This window comes from Lagenorhynchus albirostris, chromosome 9, assembly GCF_949774975.1.
Source record: "Lagenorhynchus albirostris chromosome 9, mLagAlb1.1, whole genome shotgun sequence".
Lineage (NCBI taxonomy): Eukaryota > Metazoa > Chordata > Mammalia > Artiodactyla > Delphinidae > Lagenorhynchus > Lagenorhynchus albirostris.
This window is the reverse complement of record NC_083103.1, coordinates 4,987,074-5,009,547: the sequence shown is the minus strand read 5'-3', so window position 1 is coordinate 5,009,547 and position 22,474 is coordinate 4,987,074. Positions and strand designations below refer to the sequence as shown.

Below are 22,474 nucleotides of genomic sequence, written 5' to 3'. Positions count from 1 at the left end.
TCCCCACCTCCCACCCCTCCACCCAGGAGATTTGTCTGGGTACATGCTTGAATATTTCTCCTTCATGGTGTTTATCACAACTGTATTCACTTCTTTATGTAATTACTTGGTGACACTTGCCTTCCCCACTGCAGTATAAACGAGCTAAGGTACACTTCCGTATCACTGGAACCTAGCACAAGGCCCAACATACCACAGGTCCATTCATATCATATCCCCCTTTCTAGTCTCAAACGTAACTGCTACACATAAGCCCCAGTGGGTATTAGTTCTCTCCCTCAAATCTAAAATTACAAAAAAACTCTATAATATATGTACCAAAGAATTCCATGTCAGTATTTATCAACGGTTATTCCAAATTCATCTGCAAATAACATATAGCCAAGGTTCCATGGAATCCTACAGTAATAATTCACACAGTCAGACCAGTTGAAGAAGCCCTGAGAAGCCATCAGAAGCTTCTGGGATCACTATTCCATTGTAATTCTGTAATGCAGTTTGACAGGGTAATTGCCCAGTTGCCAATTTCTTAGAAAGCTACCATGAATCCATGATCTCACCTATAACCTTAAAACTTGCTCCTATGAACACTGTCAGAAATAAATCTCATTTAAGAATTTAGATGACCTGTCAGAGTTCAACTAGTCCTAGTGGTACGGAAGAAAAGTCTTGGGGATTTTTCTTCTTCTTAATTCAGCATTAAGCCCTTGTTGCTCTACAACTGGAGCCGTCATGCAGCTTCAACGCTACTCGGGTATCTAGCACCAAACTCCAGAGCAAAGAATAGGTTTTTATACTTGTAAAATAATTACTAATGACATGCCATTATTAAAAGTATCATTTCTGCTTTCCTTTTCCAGCTTTTGTAGAGTCAAACTCATATGCGTTTTGCTTCAGCCAATTTAACAGCTTTCTCAAGTAGCCTCAGGTGGCAAAGCCCCAATCAGACCAGCAAGAGGATGGTGCCTGAAAAGAGCAGTCCCACCAATGCATAATAATGCTCCACCCACCCCCTTTTAGGATAAAATGATGGCTAGAGATAGCGTCACTAATCCTGCTAAGTTGGTTGCAATAACTTCTCTAAAGGAGGCTGGAAAATGGTCCCCAAAGATATCTATCAGGTCTTAATCTGAAACCTATGAATGTTAATTTATAAGGAAAGGGGTCTTTGGAGATATGAGTAAATTACAGATTTTGAGATGAAAGAGATTATCCAGGTGGGCCCAAAATGTCATCCCAAGTGCCCTTAAAAGGGAGAGGCAGAGGGAGATTGGACACCACACACACTTGAGAAGAAGAGGAAAAGAGTGGCGTGAGGTGGCCACAAGCAAAGGAATGCCACAGTCACCAGAAACTGGAAGAGGCAAAGAACAATGCTCTCTTAGAGCCTCTGGAGGGAGCCCTACCCATATCTTGATTTTGGTCCAGTGAAACTGATGGTGAACTTCCAGCCTCCAGAACTGTGAGAGAATACATGTCTGCTATTTTAAGCCACCAAGTCTGTGGTACTTTGTTACAGCACACACAGGAAACTAATACAGAGACCAGGAAAAAGCAAATCAAAGTAAAAATGCTTTCTAATTAGACTCCAGAAATACATAAAATTCCAACATGTCACAGGGAAAGAGATTTTAAGCACCTTTAAAAAGTTGTCTTAAATACACTTTTAAAAAAAGACATTTCCCCCTTCAACTGCACATATGAAACACGGCTACAGAGAGAGCTATATGGATTTTGAAGATGAAGCTGGTGTCTCAATTACATCTAATTACTCATGCACTGTTTAAGCACAGTTAACCAAGATCTTCCTTAGACGAAACATACTGAACATTATCATATTTACATATATGTTTACAATAAAAAAAATGAAAATCAGAACTATTAGACTTTTTCATTTAGCAGACCATTTTAAACAGCAAAACAGCCACCACTGGTTAAGTCTACGATCAGACGTTTGCAACACTTATACTTATTCAGCCACTGAACTACAGCTGAGCATGTGATAAACTCATTACAGAAATACTGTTTCACAGTTCCTTATTTATGGACACCACACGTACACCAACACGTATCACAACAAAGGGTTTTATGTAAGAAAGATCTGTGTCTCCAATTGTCTCAGTAGGTATTTCTAAAATAAAGGTTTTAGCTGACGTGGTTGTTGAGGGGAATTCTGCCCCTAATCTCCCTAAAATCTCCTCCCCATCTCTCCGTGTCTGACCCATCCGCTTACCTCGTAGTGCCTATAAGTAAAATCAAGGACGCTTCCTTTGTTAGAGTAGTCTCTGAGACCCAAACAGCATTTTACTTTTCTAGAAACAGATGCCACCTAGTGTCAAGAGTCTGTAAGTACAGCCCACAGTTCCTGAGAGGCTATGAGGTAAGTAGAACAAAGGACAATTGATTCTTACTGGGCAAAGACAAGGGTGAGAAAAAACTTCCAAAAGGTGGTTCTTGGGCTGGGTCCTAAAGGCCAGGTGGCAGACCGTGCAGGGGGCAGTGCGCACAGTGGCTCAGGACGTGGCTCGGGGTGGAGTCAAAGCATGGGTGCCGCCCTGGCTCCACTCACTGCTCTCCAGCAATGTGACCCTGGACAACCCATTTAACCTCGCTAATGTCTCATTAGTAAAATGAAAAGAGGTTTGGCACAAGGATTAAATAAGCAGAAACTGCTAATACAATAAAGGTCTCCAACTGTCTCCTCTTTTCATGTAACTAAGAAACAAAGAAGATATGCTGATGTATTATTCACAAAACTTTAAACAATCAAGTAGAAATTTCCCCTCCATTCCTCATCCTACCGTAACTCCCACAGGAAAGAAAAAAAAAATCACATCACCTCATCCATTAAAAAAAGTACAAATTTTCAACAGAATAAAAAAGGACCAGGGGTGCTAATTTATGATACAGAGTTGAGATCAGCTTTGCTTTCCCTACAGCTCCTGAAGAGAAGGAATGTGACTTCTGGCAACAATGTATAGTTAAACATCATTGAATTAGCCTCACATGTCAACATTCAGAGGGACTGCAGATTTTGTTACAATAGAATATACCTTGTTGTGTATCTGATAAAATATTATCTTACTGTAACTCCATTTGTTGAAATAATTGCTCCTCCATTCACTTAGTGCTTCCTATATTAACTTTATCATTTGTCATGCCCTGTAAAGCAGGTACCTTTTTTTTTCTGGTTACACAGATGAAAGACTGGAGAATTTGCTCACCTGTACTCATAGAAAGGATCCCACTAGCTAAAAAGCATGTGATTGGCGGCAGAGAGACCAGTTAGAAAACTAAATGCAACAAAGAGTAGAAATGGATGGGAAGAGAGAGGAAAGCTCTGGTTTTTCAAATACGAGCTTGGCAAGACTTGGTGACAAATCAGACATAGGTGTTGAGGGACAGAAAGGAAGTCAAGTCAGAAATCTCTAGTTGGGATAGAAGTTTCAGTTGGGGAGACTGCAAGATTGCCATGAACTGAGTTAGGGACTGCAGAAGGAACACATTTGCAGGGAAGATGAGGAAGTCTGGTTTGCTGAATTTGAGGATGGGGCACTACCCACGTGAAACTGTCTTAAGATGTTAAAACTCAGGAGAGAAGTGACTGTGAAAAGGGTAACATTAACAGAGGACTTTACAATTCACCAAGCATTTCAACATTATCTTAATTCAAAAAATCACAGAATTTCAGAGCAAAAAGTCTTAGATTAAAAGAAACAGGCTCAGGGACACGTATTACCTGCCCAAAGTAATTCACTTCTTCTGACAAGATAATATGCTACCAATATGTGAAACCAAAAAAAAAAAAAGATTTTTTTGAGCTTTATCATGGTCAGTTAAATGAAAGGAAAAGGGGAGTGAAGAGAAAAGGGAATAAAATAAGCAAGAGACACATGCTGGCACCGTGAGAGTCAGAGAGGCCTTGCAAAGGAGCATTCCCCACTACAGCGCCTGGGGCATGCCGCTCAATGCTAGCACAGTGTCCAACACACAGCTAAGTGATGTCCGCTCAAGACGTGAGTGAAGAACTGAGTGCCATGGGGATGACAGAGAGACACCTCTTAGCTCCAGTTCTCTGGGCACCATTTCACACTATTGCTCGTTACTATGACCCAAGAACTGTGCTAATAACTTCACATATATCATATCATTTACCCACATCACAGTCCCTTAACATTACAATATATTTTAAATATTCATCAACATATAATATTAAATTATACAACATAATTCATATAATAAAAACATTAAATATATACAACATATACAATACTACTATTATCACCCCCACTTTACAAAGGAGAGGAAGCCTTAGAGAATTAGAAAAAAAAATTAGCCAAGGTGGGGTTTAAAGACTGTACACTCTTGACACCGTATTAGAAAGCAATATAATCCTGACTCAAATTCTTAAACATGCTTCGCCCCATACTTGAAGAGGAAGACCCTAGAACAAAAAGGGACATGGTTCCTGATTTTATGGAGCTCAGAGTATAGTGTGGGAAGAGAGACAATGAAATAAGCATGAAATGGTAAATTCTGGTAAGAGCTATAAAGGAAACAACTAGGATATCAGGAGAGAATAATATAGGAACAAACTTTAGACTGGATGATCAAGGAGGATAAATCAAAAGCATAAATACAGAAACAATCATCTTCTTTTTGGATCAGAAACACTCCTGGTATCTGTTTATATTCACCAAACAAATATTTTCTGAAGCAACTGGCTTTGTCTAAATCCTCCTCTGAATGAGGTCTGATTTTTGTTTCTTTTCTAACGGGAAGGGAGAAGCAGGTTTGTATATGGCCTCTCCGGCTCCAGACTCTACGGGCTCACTGGCTGGAGGATCAGCCCCCTTTACTCTTTAGCTGGGGGATCCATTTGCCTAAGAGTAGGTTGGTTTTCTTGCTAAAAATATATATCCCTTCATAACATGCAACATAAAGATTTTTTTTGAAAATAAAAATACTCTTCAGAGATCATTAATACTTTTCAGAGATCATATATTTCAACCTTGTTATAAAAATGAGACAGACAAAATGAATCATTCGGAAGATTTAGAATCAACTCAATCCAACATTTATCAAGAACCTACTGGGAGCCACCGGGCACTGTTCGTGGTGCTGGAATATTGGTTGTGTGCAGGGAACACTAGAGGGCGCACGAGAGTTTCAGCTTTCAGGAAAATCTACACGGGGCTACTAAGGAGTGGGGGACCTTGCAAAACCACACAGAAGCATGTGAAAACCAAGTATCTGATGAACAGAGCAGAAGAGTGCAGAATAGGAAGCAGAATGACCCTTCACTGAAGGGATCTTTTGCCTTAAAGCTGAGAGGCAATCCTAGTGTCACGAGAGATGTACTGACCCGGCGTTCCTATAAAGATGTGCAAGTTAGGTGTCTGTTGCACCCTAACACACGACTGAGGGTTCACCAGCCTGGCAACCCTATGAGGGAGGCGAGACAGGTATCACCACTACAAATGAGATGGCTAAAGCTCAGAATGGAGTTGCCTTCCTGAAGTCAAACTGCTTTAAGTTGTAAGGCTGAGTCTAGAACCCTAGCATTCAGGCCTAAGTCTGGGGTTTACTTCAATATTTGAGTCACATGTGCATCACCCACAAACAAACAGGCTTATCACTGGGGAATGCTTCCTAGCTCCACTTAACTTCTGTGTACTCTTATAATACAGAAAATAAGACATTTTGCAGAAATGCAACTGATAGGAGCCACAGAGATGTGGGAACCATATAGACCTTAAGAATTAGGCTTCTGGGACCCTAGTCTCCAAATTCTAAAACCCAAATGAATGTAAGCTGTATCATCAACTTAATATTTCAAAACCAGGAGAAAAGACTACATGGAATATACAGATGAACTATGTAAACCAACTGCAGAGATGGCAAAATATGATTAAAGTCGCTCTTAGAAGTGAGAAAATGGGTGGCGATCAAGTGTAAAAGACAAAGTATAATTTAGAATTGGAAGTGATCTCAGAGATTAATGTTTAGCTATTTTACAGATGAAGAAACTAAGGCTTGGCCCTGTCAGTGTGTTACACAAATATGGTGGAGCAGACTGGAACACAGGTACTGATTCTTACTCCAGCGGACCTTCATCCAGCCCCAGAACTATACGTACAACTGTAGTTCTAATTATAATCAACCTTAGAAGATGGTGCAGTGTTTGACTCTGTCTCACACAGATACCAGCCAGCTTCAAATCTGGCTGGCAGACGTGGGAGCCAGAGGCAGCAAGTGACCAAAGTGGTCCAGTGGTCCTAGGAACCCTTTAATCTGATGGAAGGAAAATCATGAAGCAAGGCATAATTTATAGTATAAATGACTACGGAAATCAGTGACTTTATTTTTTCCCTTTTGTGACAATATTTTAGAATTAATGCAAATGGTTCTGGTTCCATCACCAACTATGTAAAGATAATATATCCACTCTAACTTACTGCCTATGAGCAATATGGGGATCAAAAGGAAAGTGTTTTGTTTTTTTTTTTTAGCTAGACATAAATGCTGATTTACAACAATAAGGTGATGAGTCTGTCATGCACAGATGGATTCTCTCTATTCCACACCTTTAAAATAGCAAAATCCTGTAATGCATGTAAAATAAGGTGTGCATAAAATTTGGGGATGTGTCTGTTGAATAAAATAAGATATAACTGTAAGTGAAAACTTACTTAGACTTTCTGTAATCTGACTAGGACAAACTCCAATCACATTAATAGAAAAACACAGGGTTAGATATTGGTCAGGCATGATGTTTCCTCTCAACCAGCACTTCTAATCTTCTAGGAAACACCAAATTACAGGGAAGAAAAGGGATTATTGTAAGAACTAAAGTAAAAACAGATTTGTAGAAGGTTTTTTTTTGGGGGGGGCGGAATGTAGAGTTGGTAGAAAGAATTTAAAGGAAGTTGTGAAACCTTCCTAAGACCCGGGTTCCCCTGATTTGCTCGCTAGGACCCTTCCCCATTCAGCTTGTTAAATGAAACATTTAAAACCACAGGATTCAATTCAAAGATTTCAGAGTTGACAGTCTGTCCAAGAAAACAATTACTTTTCAAATCACTGTGTTCTAATGGTTAGAACTCCCCAATACTTGAAATTTAAAGTGCATTGGCTAGTTTTATCCTGTAATAAATTTAAGTTTGTGCTTTTTATTGCAATTAAAACCATTTCCTACACCAAGACACATCAGTAAAATACTTTTCCCAAAATAAAAAGTATCTAAAAATCAGGCTAAAAAATTAAGTTACATCTTACACATAAAACTTCTATTGCGGGCTTCCCTGGTGGCGCAGTGGTTGAGAGTCCGCCTGCCGATGCAGGGGACACGGGTTCGTGCCCTGGTCCGGGAAGATCCCACATGCCGCGGAGCAGCTGGGCCCGTGAGCCATGGCCGCTGAGCCTGCGCGGCTCCGCAACGGGAGAGGCCACGACAGTGAGAGGCCCGCGTACCGCAAAAAAAAAAAAAAAAAAATCATATTGCATAGAGCTCTATCTGAGATACTATCCTAAGCTCTCCTCCTGCATTTACTCAGTGTATCTATGGAACCAACAGTGTGTCATACTGGAACAAGGACACATGGTCCCTATCTTTAACACTGTGTGGAAAACTCAGCAATTAGTGTTCTAGGGCTGACACAGTCGTGTAACTCTTGCCCATGAAGGGGAAGGAGTTTGTGAGTGGAGAGAAAGTAGAGCTCATATATAGCAGGCAAAAATAGAAAATAATGGAACTGACATCATTCATCTGAAAGGATTTGCTCTCATAAGCCGTGGGAAGGGCATTCCTGTGGACAGGGAGCTGCTCAGATGCTTCACACACAAATGACTTTGCAACACAACCAGGCCACAAGCTCATGTCCTATAAGCCCACAAATTGACACTCAAAGAAAAATCAGATTCAATCCCAGATACAGATGACCCAAGGGAAAATTTATAAACCAACATGCTCCACCCACAAAACTCTAAGCTCAAAGACACACAACCTGCTACCACTTCCTTCACATGCATATTCTGCTATACCCCTATCCTCCCCTCCCCCCATTTTGCCCACTGGTATTTGGTTCAGGTATGGAGCATTCAAGACATAAGCACTTCAGTGTGTCTGTGAAGACAAATGAAAACATCGCAAGAGGGCACGTGGAAATGACTTTGAGTGTGGTTTCAAAGTTTATGGGCTAATAAAAAATTAAGCCTTACTCTACTCTCCTCTTAAAGAGTAAGTATCCCCATTATTCTTTTCACACCCAAACTAAGTTGTTGTGTCAATGACAACAACGTTTTCAATAACAATAGAATGAACATATTTTGAAAAACTATATATAGGGACTTTCCTGGTGGCACAGTGGTTAAGATTCCACGCTCTCAATGCAGGGGGCTGCGGGTCGATCCCTGGTCAGGGAACTAGATCCCACGTGCACGCCACAACTAAGAGTTCACATGCCTCAACTAAGGAGCCCACCTGCTGCAACTAAGACCCAGCAAAACCAAATAAATAAATAAATATTAAAAAAAAAAGAAAAACTAAGTATAAATCACCAAGCTCTATTAATTAGCATTTTTCATCCAGTGTCTACTGAGCACCTACTCTGTACCTGCTCTGAGCAGAGGAGATAAATAACAAGCTCACAAGAAAGCTGAGGGGAAGGTCAACAACCAAATATGATACAATGTAACAACTGCTCAGGGAACAAAGCAGAAGTGTGTCTTCTCCTGAGTGGGTCAGCCCCTGCCCTTGTGTTGTAAGAGGTCTGCAAGGGGTGTGAAGATTTATCCAGGAGGTAGCACTCTCACTGGGCCTTCCTGAAGGCGAGTATCAATCCGGGGGAGGGGATGCAGGAATGCCGGGCAGGGTGCGAGCAAAAGGCACCAGGCAGGGGAAACCACTGGGGCCCGGGTTTGGAAAGGAAGAGGAGAATGCTTAGATGACGGGCCCACACCTGTGGTGGAAGTTGCTAAACATTCGGCTACAAACTTGTACCTATAGTAAGTAACTCTTTAAGTAAACTTCCCAGTATGCACAAATTATCTGCGATTATTTCAGGCTAAACTGATTGCCCCCTCCCTTTTCAAAATATTTACGCTTTTATGACTAATCATCAGCAGTTATAGCCGTGTTCTTAATATTAAAGGAAGAAAAGCTTCAGCTAGCAACTGTTTCCTCTGATGACCCTATAAAGCCACGTTCAACTATACTTTATATCAAAATGGTTTAAATCTAAAAAGGTCCTGATGAAAAGAAGCGCAATCACAACCAATCAGTTCTGCCTACCACTCTAGATAAGACTTTTCCCCCCAGGGTGAATTTCATACGGCAAGTTCTGAAAAATTAACTTCGAAGAACACATGTTCTACCCCCTCAGTATTCTTAAAGTTCCCCCAGTCAATGGGTCGGAAGTAAAAGAGCTCTAACACGGGGTCAAATAACCCCAAACAGAGAGGGAGTGAGTTTCTCTGGGTCCAACGTGCTTCTCTACCATTCCAGCAAGTTGGGTCGAGTTGTCATCTTGTCAACGTTTCCCCCACTCTCATAGGTAGGGGTGACGCTGATACATCACCTTTGGATATGTGAAAAGAATCGAGTCACTCTGGGAGGACCGACGCCTTTTCTCGGGACCCGAGACGCCGGCCAACTTAGGGGGCCCGGGAGGCAAGCCCCGGCCAGGAGCCGGAGCCGCTGTCAGGGGAGGGACGGAGCGGGGCGGAGGACGGGCCCGGGAGGAAATCTGAAAGGAGGCTCGAGCCCAAACAAAAACAACCCAAAGTTGAGCGCGGCAGAGGGAGCAGATTGGGCGAGACCATTCACGGCTGCCCATTGGAGAAAAGGGAAAACAGAGTCCCCCAATCGCGAGCGGCGGGGCTGCTCCCCTCGTGCGGCCGCGGGCCGGCCCGGCGCTGCCCGGCGGCCGCTACCGCTCCCTTCCGGCGGCGGCGCCCACTGCAGGGCCCGCGCCCCCCAGCCGCCGCCGCCGCCGCCGCCGCCGCCGCGCCCCTCCCCCGGCCGTCCCTCCACCCCCGAGGCCCCGGCCCTGGCCCCCACCCGGCCCGGCGCCCCCGCTCCCGCCGGCCCGCCCCCAGCCCGCCGCCCCTGCGCCCCCCGCACCGGCGCCCGCCCCCCGCTCACCGCCGGGCGCTGCCCGCTCCTCCTTGGGGCGCGTCGAGGCCCCGCCGCCCCGCCGTTGCACTGAGGGGCCCGCGCTGCCCGGCGACACTTCCCCGTCCCCTAAGAATATTAATCACCAAAAATAATTCCAGAGAAAAATGGAGAGTAAAATCCAAGATGGCGGCCCCAGCCGCAGCACCGCCCGCTCCATCCGCTGTCGGGAAATGAGTCCCAGCCGCGGCCGGAGCCCCCCGCCCCCACCGCGCCCCCGCGCCCCCGCGCCACGGGCCTCACCTCGCCTCTCCTCTCGCGCGGCCTCGGGGTGCAAAAGGCAGCCGCTGGCCTGGGGGCTCCGCGTTCTGAGTCCTGGCGCCGCGCGTGCCGCCTCCGGTGCCTGGGCGCCCTCACCTCATAGCCCCGGAGCCTCACCGCCCGCGCCGCAGACGCGTCGCCGCCCCCGGTGAGCCGCTCGGACGCCGCCCGGGAACGGTGGAAGGACACGAAAAGGAGTTCCCGCGGCCAGGCGGAGGGACACCACTTCGGCTCGTACCGCTCTGGACGCCTCTGTTGCTTTTACGGGACCAGGGGTGGGGGGAGGCGGAGAAACCCGAGAAAGAAATGAGTTCCCCGCCGGGTGCTCCCGCGGCGGAGGAACAAAAAGCGAATTTTGAGGGGACGAGGGTGAGTCGTTGCTTCGCTTCGCTCGCGGCGGAGGGATCCGTGGTGAGCAGTCGGCAGGGATCCCTCCGCTCCTCGCTGCCCTTTAAATTGCGGCTGGAGGCGGTGCCGCCGCGCGTCCCTGGGGCGCCACCCGGATCTCAAGCTTCCCTACGTACCCGGGCCCCGCGAGGCCGCCTTCGACACTCGGTCCCTGGCGCAGCTGCACCCACCGGGGACAGCCCTGGGGAATGGGCAGGCTCCTCGCCCACGGCGCCTCCCGGGTGCGCCTAGGGGAGGTGGCCCCACGGAGGCGAGCCTCTTTGTTGTGGGAATGGGTGTCACTGGAAGCAGATACACCCTTAAAGACCATGTGGGCAGCCTGAGCGTTACACCGCTTAGTGTGGGAGGGAGGGAGGGAGGGGGAGTGAGCCTGCATTAATCGGGCCACTGGCTTCCTAGTGTCAACCGGCTATCTCTTGAGCACCTACTGTGTGCCGGGCTTTCCGAGAAACAGGTTTTTCAGCTTCTCGCTCTAGTTGGGCAGTGCCGGTACCAAGAATGCAGCTCCCTCCAGGAGCTTTAGCCTGGTGGGGAAGTTGCCCAGAGGCTCACACGGGCCGGGTGCTGCCCTGCTGGGAGAGTGCGAAGCCTCGCCCTTTGGATCCTGCAGTTGATGATAATGACTACAAAATAACGATGAGAGTAACATGTATGACAGCCTTTACTGGATACCAGGCACCGTCCTCAAGCTTTGGTGCCCTATCTCGTTTACTCCTTACAACGACCCCCAGGAGGTGGGGACCGTTTTCCCCATTTTATACGAAGGGAAGCTGAGGCACAGAGAGGTTAGGTGACCTCTAAGACAGCCAGTCAGGGCTTGAGCCAGAGCCCTTATCCAGTACTCTGGTCAAAAGCTCAGACGTCAAGAAGTTGAGGTGACCACAAGCTGGGCAGATGCCTAAAGGTCTCCCCCAACCGGAAGAGTGGAAAAGGGAGTGGTTAGGAAAGGTGAGCCCAACAAGTGCAAAGGCCCTGGGGGCTGGGTGGGGGAGGGGTGGTAAACAGCCTGAGGCTTCCGGAGGTCCAGCGTGGTCATGCAAAGAGGAGGCGGGCAGCACAGGCCCGTACTTCGGTTCCGGGAAGAGACCCACGTCTGCCATGGGTTCCTGCCATCCCCAGGGCCTGGCACAGAGTAGGCACACCAGAAAGTATGCTTCATTGGAGAGTGTGGATGACCACAAGGTCTGTGGTCCAATGAACACCGACCACCAACACAAGCGCTTACCCCATTTTCCCTCCTCCTTGACCTTGGGTGGCAGACATGATGCTTGTTACCCCTTCCACAGATGGGAAACTGAGGCCCAGTGATTTGCTGAGGGCATGTATCTAACAAGAGGTGAAGGGAGGTCTAGATCTTACAAAACAGAGCTCCTCCCGTTGCCCTCCCCCTCCCCCCTGGGGAAGCCCACCTGGTGGGGTTGGTGGGTTTGGGGGTGCAGAGCCTTCACCACCCTTCCGGTAAAGCAGGTGCAGGCACGTGGCCCTGCACCCTCTGCTCTTTAAAAGCTTCCGGGTCATCTGTGACATCAGAAATTGCCTTGCCACGTTCCTCTCTGCAAGCACAAGTAACGAATGATTGCTTTGGTTTTATTCGCTTCTGATTTATCGCTAAACTTTCTTTCCAAGATTTTCATAGTGTTTGGCTCTAAATACTCAAATTGCATCCCACTGAGACTGCCTTTGCCACCCTGTTTCCTCACTGGATGCCCAAGGGAGGAGAGCACAGTGGGCACCACAGCCCTGTGTGGATGCCCCTGGGTCTCGGTGCCTAGGCCCCAAGTCCAGCCATGCCCGGGCAGCCCTTCACAGCCCCAAACGTCAATGTCTTCCCCCCTCCAAGCTTTCCAGAGTCCACCCTGACAGTGACCCCTGAGGCTGACATCCAAACCCTGACTCTGAAAAGCCCCCAGACTCCCAAGACATTGGCACTCCCACTCACTAGCCCTAAGTGCCCAGTACCAGGCCAAGCATTCTGGGTGCAAGGGAGCAGGCTGGGGAAGGGCAGGGGAGGCAGATGGGCGAACCCAGACACAGGTTCCCCTGGCTCCCCGGTTCTGGTTCTGTCCCTCCCCCATGCCCCCTGCACTGCTGCTCCTCCAGCCTCAGCTGAGAGGCCCAGGGTGGCCGGAGCTCTCTGCAGAGCCGAGCTGGAGCTCAGGACCTAGATGGGGCCACGCTGAAGGGAGGCCAAGGCTGAGCTGGGAAGAGGCCACAGCCCAGAGCGGCCCTCCTGGGGGAGACTGGAAATTCGACTTCCCCACAGGGAGTGTGGCCAGCTGGAGGCCTCCTCCTGCCAGCTGGCAGAGGAGGGGGGATGGGGGACAGGAAGTAGTGTGGCCAGGCACCTGCCCAGCCCCCACGTGACAGGAGCCATTGGCGTTTACACTGGGAAGCCGCTGGATGCCCCAAGTGGAGGTGCTAAGCCACAGAGGCCGTGGGACCCCACCAATCCCGGACAGAAGGAAAGGTGACGACTCTAAAGAAAGACTGAGTTGGCGGAAGGGGCCCAGGCCAGCCCCGGAAGTGCCAGGAGTGCCAGCCCAGCCCGGAGCTGACCTGGGAGCCACACCCTTGCCAGGGTGTGGGCTGAGGCCACAGAGTCTCTTCCAGTCCCCCCAGTAGGGCCCAGGGGCACCTCAGAGACCTAGCCTGATCCCACCAACCCTGCATCACTCTCCAACTCCCCTTCTCCAAATACCAGGTTCACCCAGCAGCTGGCTGGCAGGGATTTACTTGCTGGAATCCTGTGCCCACAGCGGGCTGGCCCACAGGTCTTGCTGAGCCCAGAATTCCAGACTGGGTGGCGCGTGGCTTCTCATTGTTAAGTGATATCTTGGCTTTCAGACTCTGCACTCGTGTCTCCCCCACACTCCGTCCCCCACCCCTGACCTGAAGGCAGAGCTGTTCTGATGAAAGCAGGTGCCCGAGTAGGAGGCGGGGGAAGAGGGACGGGGACATACCCAGGATGGTGCCGGGGACCTGTCTGGTTGGCTGCGGCTCCCGCACCACCTGCCTGAGCACTGCTACGCCCGCTGCACCATCCTTGCCCTTCCACTGCCCACCCCTCCCTTGATAGATGAGGAAAGGTCGAGTGACCTGCCCAAGACCAAGTCAACAGAAGAAACAGCAGCCAACTTTATGGCAGCTGTGAATAGGGGCTTGGCGTGAGTCTGACCTGGGTTTGAATCCCAGTTCCACAACTCACCAGCCACGTGATTTGGGGCAAATGATGCAGCCTGTCTACACACCAACCCCTCAACTGTGCAAAGGTGCCGGTCCTTGGACCTGCCTAAGTAGTCTCATTCGTAGCTTTAAAATCGCTTATGTACTGAAGATGCCCAAAATCCCATCTACGGCCTGCATGTCTCTGAACTTCTGACACCACGCTTAGGTGTTTAATAGGCATTTCAAATATAGCAAGGCTAAAATTGAAAACACAAACACACACACACACACACACACACACACACACACACACACTTCCACCTCTCAGAGAGATATTCTTCCCATTGCTCAGGTCCAATACCTAGCTTTTATTCTCCCTTAATGTCCTGTGTGTTTTGTTTGTTTATTTTGTTTTCTCCTTAGTACACATCACCATCTAGCATCCTGTATCTTTTACTTATTCATTGCATGTACTGACTGCATCTCTTCCAGGCTGTAAGTTCCTTGAGGGCAGGGGGCTTTGTCTGCCTTGTTCACTGTTCTATACTCAGCATTCAGAACAATGCCTGGAGAACTGGTACAGAGGCTTAATCCATGAAGACTAATGCTAACCTTCCAGGACTGCTGCAGGGATAAAAGGAGGTGTAAGCAGGTTTTTAACCACTCTCCTCTTTCTGGGGCTCAAGCTCACGTCGAGGAGTTTTCTCCGCCACCCACCCCCGCAAGTGCGCAAACTTCCCTGCCTTTCAAGCTCAGGGCTGCCCTGGGCTTTGTATCTGCCTGGGGCAACCCCTTGGGCCCCGGGAAGAGCCCTGTGCCCCTGAGGGGTGGTACTCTGTCGGGTTCCCACCACCAAAAAGGAGCCCAGCCATAGCCACCCCTGTCCTTTCAGACACACCTGGAATAAACACAGAGAGGACCAATGACAGCTGAAAAACTGGTTTCCTCAAGGGCGGGGAAAGCTTACTCTTATTATCAGTCAATAATTTCAAACTCACAGGGAGGTTCCAAGTATAGCGCAAAGAATTTTATTTTCCTAACTGTGAGCTGTTGCCGAGATGCTCCCGGACTTCTGAGCAGAGTAGGGTGTGTTTCCAGGCAGCTGAGATTTCCTCTGACAAAACCAGGTAACTAGGATCGAAATCGAGAAATTAACGTTGGTGGGTGGATGCCAAGATTTCATCTTCACACCATAGTCAAGTTTTCCCAATGACCCTAGTAATGTCCCTTATAGCAAGGGAGCTTGTCCGGAGCCCCAAGTTACCGTGGTTGTTGGGGGTTCAGCTTCCTTCACTCTGGAGCAGTTCCTCACCCTTCCCTTTAATTGCATGACTTGGGCAATCCTGAAGGTTACAGAGCAATTATTTTGTAGTACGTCCCTCAGTTTAGTTTTTTTCTGATAGTTCTCCGTCATTAGATTAAGGTCAGGTACCTTCGGCAGGAACGTCACAGCAGCAAGGCTGTGTTTTTCTCACTGCATCCTCTCAGGTGGCAAGGGATTTCAATTTGACCCATAACCAATGATATTCACTTGGGTCCCTTAAGGAGCGTGTGCCAGGCTTCTCCACTGGCAAGTCACTCGTTTTCCCTTTGTAAGAAGTAAGTGTTCCATGGAGAGGAACTTCGGGAGGATGTACACGTTCGATTTCTCATCAAACTTTCAAAGTATTAATATATTTACATCAGTATGGACTTATGGGCTCTTATTTTGTTACATAGTTATAATCTGTGTTCCTCTCCCTCCCCCTCACCCCCCTTCTCTCTCTCTCCAAAGATATTTATGACAGCTTTATCTATAATAGCCCCAAACTGGAAACAATGCAAATGCTAACCAGCAAAAGAATGGATAGACAAAGTGTGGTCTATCCACGCAATGAAATCCTACTCAGAAATAATAATGAATGAGCTACACATGGATGAGTTTCAAAACCATTACGTTGCAGTTAAAGAAGCCAGAAGCTAGAGTACAAATTGCTTGATTCCAAGCATACGATGTCCTAGAAGAGAAAGAAACTGATCTATGGGGATAGAAATCTGAAGCATCATTTGCCTCCGGGCAGGTGGGATTGACCAGGTAGGGACCCTTTCTGGTGTCGTGGAAACATCCTATATCTGGGGCTGGTTGCCTGGGTATGTACAGTTTAAGTCTAAGTTCTGTACAAATTACTGAATGTAAATTATACACTCAAACAAAAGAGGAACAATCTGGAAAAAAAAAAAAGCGAATTGAACTGGGCTACTGCTCAAGGGAGACCTCTCCAATTTTTCCATGACTTGTCCTGTGGTTGAGTAAATTTTGCAAAATAGTGTTTCCTCGGCCGTTCCCCAGACATTGCTTCTGGGAGTGACCCAGCTTCAGAGGAGTGCACGCTCCAGGTTCAACGTGCAGGTGAGGGACCTGAAGATTCTTGCTCAGCCGTCTGGCACTGTTAGACCTCGCTATTGCTAACTGATGCTTGAAGGGATGGGGGTGCTGCCCTTGCTTCTAATAGACTTGATGGAAGTTTCTACCACCAGGTGAGTTTCCCTGCTGCAGGCCCTTGGGCCATCCCCCAGACGCCTTCTGACCTGCACCAAACGGGGACCCTCCAGCCAATTTTTTTTTTTTTTTTTTTTTTTGTGGTACATGGGCCTCTCACTGTTGTGGCCTCTCCCATCGCGGAATACAGGCTCCGGACGCACAGGCTCAGCAGCCATGGTTCACGGGCCCAGCCACTCTGCGGCATGTGGGATCTTCCCAGACCAGGGCACGAACCCATGTCCCCTGCATCGGCAGGCGGACTCTCAACCACTGCGCCACCAGGGAAGCCCCCTCCAGCCAAATTTAGTTCAACTTTGGTCTGCTCAAGCCAAGATATATGAGTTGCACATGGGGTCGGCTCTTGGCTCCATCACATCCATGATTCCCTTGTCATACCTCATAGGTACACTTTGGGCTATTGGCTTGTCCCCTGGCAAATTCCTGGGGGTGCTGTTCCCTGAGTCAAAGGTAGAGATGATTTCCGGCCAGAGCATTCTGGGTGGCCAGGCAGAGAAGGTGTCTGGGGCCCTGACCCTGGCTTCAGAGTTGGGGGCCCCTAGAGGTTCAAGAAGGCCTTAGGATGGCAGAGGGAGCTAGCTCACCAAGGGGGAAACAAGGGGCTTCAACTGTCTCTCCTTAGGGTTGTTCCTGCTCTTTAATCAAAGAATGGAAGAAATGTGACAAGCCCCCCTCCACGAGCAGCTGAAAGGGTGAGCGCCAAAGACGCAGAATCTTCATTTCCTTTGTCCCCACGGCCCCCAGGCCTTGCTCCCTGCAGTGCCCAGGCCTCAGTGCAGGCCTTCAGGAGACTGGACATTCCGTCACCCGCGGAATACAGCGGAGCCCAGTTTGGGGCGGTGAGTTTCGGGGACCGGTGAGAACTTGCTGGAGAGACGGAGGTTTCCAGGAGAAGTCCGGGTGGACGTGTAGATGCATCCAGAGGGTGGGAAGGGCAAGCGAGTCCCCGGAGTGTTGGAGCAGGATAGGCACAGGTCCTCCCACACGACTTGCACCACAGGCGGCCACAGTAACACGCTGGTCCAAGCCACCCGCCCCCGCCGCATCCTGCCTCTGAGCCTCTGAAGAGAGACCTGGCTGTAGGGACCTCGTTCCAGCCTGATCCCAGCACAGGCTCTTCACAGGGTACCTCTCGTTACAAAGGGTTTTAAACCAAGCAGAGAAGAGTCATTCAACCCAGAAAGGGCTCGGCCCAGAGGGAGGTGACCGTCTTCTCACTTCTATTAGTTTCCTGCGGCTTAAAACAACAGAAAATTATTCTCTCACAATCTGGAGGTCAGAAGTCCAAAATCAAGGTGTGGGCAGTGTCATGCTCCCTCCAGAGGTTCCAGGGGAGGATCCTTCCTGCCTCTTCCAACTCTGGGATTTCCAGGCGTTCCTTGGCTTGTGGCCGCACCCCTCCAGCCTCTGCCTCCGTCTTCCCACAGCCCTCACCCCACTTGTGGAATCTTAGTTCCCTGACCAGGGATTGAACCCGGGCCATGGCAGAGAAAGCGCCGAGCCCTAACCAACGGACCACCAGGGAACTACTGCCCCCCACCCCGCCTTTCTCTTACGACACCTTTCATTGGATTTAGGACCCACCCAGGTAATCCAGAATGATCTCATCCAGAGATCCTTAACTTAAAATTACATCTGCAGGACTTCCCTGGTGGTGCAGTGGTTAAGAATCCGCCTGCCAATGCAGGGGATGCAGGTTTGAGCCCTAGTCCGGGAAGATCCCACATGCCATGGAGCAACTAAGCCTGTGCGCCACAACTACTGAGCCTGCTCTCTAGAGCCTGCGAGCCACAACTACTGAGCCCATGAGCCACAGCTACTGAAGCCTGTGCACCACGATGAAGAGTACCCCCTGCTCGCCACAACTAGAGAAAGCCTGTGTGCAGCAATGAAGACGCAATGCAGCCAAAAAAAAATTACATCTGCTAAGACCCTTTTTCCAAATAAGGTCACATTCTCAGGCTCCAGGGGCTAAGATGCAGACACATCTTTCTGGGGGACACGATTCAACCCACTGTGTCACTATTTATTTTGGTACCCGAATTGCCCCAGATTGGACCAGTGGGAACCTTTCCAACTCACTTTTGTCTCTTTCTATCGGTCTCCATTGCTGTGTGAGCCCCAGCCTGGGATCAATCCTTTCTCCAGGGAGCTCTGTTTCCTTTAAGGGGAGCCAAGCTCTGGGTGCCTGGTGTGCTCAGAGCCTCTCAGTGGATCGAGCCAGAGAATGTGTGTGTGGGTGTGTGTGTACACGTATAAGTGTATATAGTATACACACATGTTTGTATGTGTATGTGTATGCCCACACACGGTTACATCTATATTTCTGTACCTATCTCAATCCACACAGATCTCAATCCAATTCCAACCCAACATCACGGTTTCAAGTTATTGATGGTTTTCTTCCTTTCCACCTTTGTAACTCCCTTCACCAACAGTTGAAAACATGGCTCCGCTATAGTTAATACATTTACTTATTTCTCATTATTACCTACAACCCCCCCTAGGTAATGGCCTTGTGTAGCACCTGCCAGCTGCCCCCCAGTGAACGATCTCCTCTGCCTGCTCAGGCACCCCTACTCCATGCCAGACCACCCCTCTATGTGGACGCCCACCTCTCTCAACTCTGACCCCTTGTGCTGGGCCACCCTTCCACTCCCCCTGCACGGTTGCCCCCATCACCCCGCTCGGGCTCCAACACCCCACGGTGGACCCTTCCTGATATGGGCATCCTCCTTACACACTGGACCTGCTGCCCTCCTGTGCAGACACCCTCTGCTGTGGCTCCCCTCGTGCAGGTGGGCACCCACCTTAACTCACCTCAAGGCTTTTATTTATTTATTATTTTCTAAAATTTTAATTACTTTTTGGCTGCGTTGGGTCTTTGTTGCTGTGCGCGGGCTTTCAGTAGTTGCGGCGAGCGGGGGCTACTCTTTGTTGCGGTGCACGGGCTTCTCATTGCTGTGGCTTCTCTTGTTGCGGAGCACGGGCTCCAGGCGCGCGGGCTCAGTAGTTGTGGCTCACGGGCTCAATAGTTGTGGCTCACGGGCTCTAGAGCGCAGGCTCAGTACTTGTGGCGCGCAGGCTTAGCTGCTCTACAGCACGTGGGATCTTCCCGGACCAGGGCTCGAACCCGTGTCCCCTGCATTGGCAGGCGGATTCCTAACCACTGCGCCACCAGGGAAGCCCCACCTAATGGCTTTTAGACTGGAACTTTCAAGAATGGAAGGGAAGAGAGAAAGGGAGAAGAAGAGCAGAATTGGTTTAAAAGGGTTTAAAACCCTTCCTGGAAGTGAGAAAAAGTAACTGCAGCAAAGGAAAAAGGACAGAGTTGTTTCCAAATTAAGACCGGCTGCCCGGGGGGTGATGCAGGTAAAGCCGTGGGCACAGGGCACAGGGCTCTGGTGTCAGGTGAGGCAGGAGTCCCTGGCTCCCACCATCCCTTCTGAGCCCTGCCTCTTCATTTTATCTGGGAACAGAGTTTCCAACGATGAAGTAAAACTTAAGGGAAAAGACGCTCTATCGGGAGAGGTACCAGTATCTGGTTCAGGTCGGCATTCTGCAAATGCTTGCTTATTTAATTAAAATAATAATACCATACATCCATGTTCATAGCAGAATTATTCACAACAGCCAAAAGGTGGAAGCAACCCAAGTGTCCATGGATGGATGAATGCATAAGCAAAACGTGGTCCATGCACACAGTGGAACATTATTCGACCTGAACGAGGCAGGAAATTCTCACATGCACTACAATGTAGATGAACATTGAGGACATTATGCTAAGTAAAATAGGTCAGCCACAAAGAGACAGATACTGTATGATTCCACTTATATGAGGTCCTAGAGTAGTGAAAATCATAAAGACAGAAAGTAGAATGGTGGTTTCCAGGGGGCTGGGGGAGGGGGATGGACAATGAGTGTTTAAAGGGGACAGGGTTTCAGTTTGGGATGATGAAAAGTGTTCTGGAGATGGATGGTGGTGACGGTTGCACAACAATGTGAATGTACGTAATGCCACTGGAGCGTGAGCCTGGGTGGGGCAGCTGAGGCCACCCCTAAAGGGGGCTGCCTGCCAATAGCACACCAGCAGCTGGGCAACATGTCTTCCATTCCTGGAGGGGATCCAAGTGGTGCAACGGAGCACACACCATAATCTACCCCTTTACCGCTTGGACCCCTCTCCATATAGGGAGCAGCTTCTCCAGGGTTCAGGTGGATCACTTTTCCCAGGGGAGACTTAGGAGAGAAGCTTAATGGGTGGACTACAGCTCTGGCCACTGCAGCTGGTCTTGGGACACGATGATATTTATTGTCTCCACAGTTATTTCTGCAGGGCCAGTCTCGGTGTGACCCAGACCCTCATCCTTGGTCACCATGATTTTCTCAGGCTAAGGCTGTACACTTGGGCAAGAGAGTAGCAAGAGAAGTAGTTTTTCTAGATACCAAGTGCATTCCTCCCTGCCCATTATGTAACAGTGGCTCTATCTCCTGACCATCACCCTGCCAAGGTGGTGGTTTCTCCTATCTGCTGGTCTCTGGACACAAGGAGCCTGACGTGCCCAGGTGGCAGCCATAGCTTCTGGTTCAATGGGCCTCTTGCTGTGTCACCTGGTAGAAAACTCCCCCCTTTGGGGAAGTCTCTGACCCTGAAGAACTCACAGTAGTGGAAGTGGGAGGTACAAAACCCCTAAGTGGGTTGCTGGGAGTGATGACAAGCAGGGCCACTCCTCGGTTACTGAGCTAGTGTCTTCTTCCTACAAGGGACACAACTCCTTAGAAAGGTCGTTGATTTAAAGCACAGACTGCCTTCTGGGAGGTGGTATCCCGTCTGTACCAGGTTCTCACCTACAGCCTGACTCTTTGGCTGTGCCTTCGGCAGGCCCTTGTGTTGCTCCACCACACCAGCAGCTTGAGGGGCACTGGTGTGTGATATGTCCAGTGGATCCCACGGTCATGTGACCACTGCTGCATGTCCTTTGTTGTAAACTGAGTCCCTTGGATGTAACGGTATGGGGGGCCCTGTGCTGATGGATCACCCTGTAAGCCGTGGTGCCAGCTGAGGCTCTGCAGGGAGAGAATCAAACTCATACCCAGAATATGCCTATTCTTGTCAAGATGAAACCTGGCCCTTCGTGTTGGAAGGGGTCCAAAGTGGTCAACTTGTCATCGGCTAGCTGGTCTCTTTGAGGCCTCATCAGGGACCCAGTTTTAGTCTTAGAGTAATAGGGAAGAACATTTTGTATTCTATTCCAAGTTAACCACTAAAGGGATGTTGCCTATAAGCTTAAATTATACATAATGGCCCATCTCTGGGAACCCTGCCTCCCAGGTGATGAGCATTAAGCTAAAGTATCTTTGTTTAGCTCACAGGAAACATCCTGACCAGGTCTACCGGTGAAGGACTGCAGGGAGGAAGAAATTAACACATCCCCTCCGGAGGCTGACCAGAACTGGAAAGTGTTTGACTTTACTCCCCTCCCCTTTTAGTATCAAAGAAGCCTGAATTCTAACTCAGGCAAGATGGTTCTTTGGGACATGAGTCCGCCACCTTCTCGGTCTGCCGGCTTTCCAAATAGAGTCACTATTCCTTGTCCCAACAACTCGTCTCTCAACTTATTGGCCTGTCGTGCGGTGAGCAGTACAAGCAACATCACTGCTTGCAGGTTAGGCTTTTGGCAGAAGCAGTGGCTAGATCAGTCTTGGTAGGTGAGCGTACATGCTGTTGGCCCACACACAGCCTCCATCCCTGCCACCGTGGCTGCTCCATTCATGCGCCCAGTGTACCAGCGCGAGGGTGGCTGTTGGGAGAAGCTGGCTGGTGTCAGCTGGCGGCTCATTCTGTCCACTTGTTTGCTGACTCTTCTGTGTGGACGTTTGCTGGTGGATGTGTTGATATGCAATACAAAGATCCTCGCACTGCATTC

The 22,474-nt window shown here is 49.0% G+C and overlaps 1 protein-coding gene and 1 long non-coding RNA gene across 9 annotated transcripts in view; one reads left to right on the top strand and one right to left on the bottom strand.

Moving 5' to 3' along the window:
* The window catches only part of KMT5B (lysine methyltransferase 5B), a 53,740-nt gene extending 42,661 nt beyond the window's left edge, over positions 1-11,079 (bottom strand). For 6 of the 7 annotated variants that reach the window (XM_060158360.1, XM_060158362.1, XM_060158368.1 and 3 more), the window contains exon 1: positions 10,418-11,079. The gene's annotated coding sequence lies outside the window, so the exon portion shown is untranslated. Of the gene's footprint in view, positions 1-10,144; positions 10,244-10,417 lie in introns of all 7 variants that reach the window. The other variant, XM_060158361.1, reaches the window with a different exon arrangement.
* Positions 11,080-13,202: 2,123 nt separating this feature from the next.
* LOC132525553 (uncharacterized) lies at positions 13,203-22,150 on the top strand. Of its 2 annotated transcripts, none has more exons than XR_009542294.1 (4): positions 13,203-13,310; positions 15,952-16,082; positions 17,170-17,386; positions 21,914-22,150. It is a non-coding gene; the product is annotated as an uncharacterized LOC132525553 (long non-coding RNA). The 2 variants fall into 2 exon arrangements; XR_009542293.1 differs by having other exon boundaries at positions 13,211-13,310; positions 15,783-16,082.
* The last annotated feature ends 324 nt before the right edge of the window (positions 22,151-22,474 follow it).